Below are 1,591 nucleotides of genomic sequence, written 5' to 3' on the forward strand. Positions count from 1 at the left end.
AAAAGAACAAAAAAAAAAGACTTATTTCCTCCTTGCCTATTTATTGGACTCCTTCTTTTTGTGTGTTCTTACACATGCAACATCTCACCCACGTACGCATGTATATAATAAGAATATGGTTGGAACTGTATAGGTAATGTTGGCGGCTTCAAATTACCTTTTGCTCTCAGCCATTAAAAAATTGGTTTTGAAATTTTGACACCACATGAACAAATAAACAAACAAACAGACAACAAACAAATAAATAAATGGAAGACAAAAACAGAAGTGGCACTCTATTACACACGGCCGAAGAGAGAAAAAAAGGTAGAGGATACTACCTCACGACGTACGAACAAACAAAAACACACATTTACACCCGCACTTGCGCAACAGTTTATATGTGGTTTTGCATGTGCACAATTTGCATGCATTCTTCTCGCATGCATTCCTTTCGTACGATTGCTTCCCACACAACACTGCAGCAGTCCATGCCGTAGCTCTAAACTCCGAATCGCAACATCTTCCCTGTACATTTCCCTTCCCTTCCTTCTGAGCTCTTTGTCTCTCTTTTTTTTTCCCTACCCTTTCCTTCGCTTGCCTTCATACGCATTTTCCCCCTTCATTCATTTACGCACGTCACCGGTTCCTGTTTCTTTTGCGTTCACGCTTCCGTTCCTGCTTTTTTTCCTTTTTTGCACTCCACAGACGGTAAGTTGGAGGGTGAAGGAAAATGTACGACTGCTAAGGACACATAATGAAGGAATGAGCTGTGCGATGCGGGATGAAAAGGAAAGACGAGATGGAGTATTTCTATATGTTTCATTTTGTATGTGATGCCTGTTTGTAACACAAGCGTTTGTTTTTTTTTCCATTTTTCCATTCTTCCCTTATTTTCATGCGCTCACCTCTCGCGTTATTGTTGTCGCTCCTCTCTCTCTCTCTCTCTTCATTTAACTACAGCACGTTCGCAAAGCACTAAATAACAACTAGCGCGGTAGCTGCAGAAATATCGTCGCTGGCGGCAAGGACTAAAGTGAGTGCAAGAAAGAATACAAAAACAAAGAAAAAAACTGTGCAAGCGAAAGAGAAAGAAGACTTCTCAAGCGCTTGTCTTCCAGTCAAAGGGAAAATGCTGCCTAACACCTCGCGGAGATGTCCACGACGGTGCCTCAATTCAATGTCTCGAAGTAGTTAATCAAGATGAAGCGGTAGAGGACCTATCAGTGTGAAAAATTGCTGTTTTCAGCTTCCATTCATCCTTCCTCATAGTTTTCTTCAGCACTTCTTCCCCCTTTTTATCTTCTCCTCGACATGTATACGCATACGCAGCGCTATGATAAGTAAATTGATGGCTTTATTTCTTCGCGGGGGATTTTTTTTTACTTGTCTTACCTGTGACTTGCCCCATCGCGCGTCTGCTTCCCATCCATTCAAGGAGACCTTATCCCCCTCTGGAACAAAATATTGTAGGAAATAAACCGTGTCGGTGGGCCAACCAGTGCAGTCTCCCTTCTCCACAGCCTATCATGAGCTCTTTTCTTCACTTTCCACCTCAAATTTCTGTTTTGGCTCACTTGTATTTTTTGTACGTGTGCGTACGTATATATAT

Source organism: Trypanosoma equiperdum (assembly GCF_001457755.1).
Source record: "Trypanosoma equiperdum strain OVI genome assembly, contig: ctg_1098, whole genome shotgun sequence".
NCBI lineage: Eukaryota > Euglenozoa > Kinetoplastea > Trypanosomatida > Trypanosomatidae > Trypanosoma > Trypanosoma equiperdum.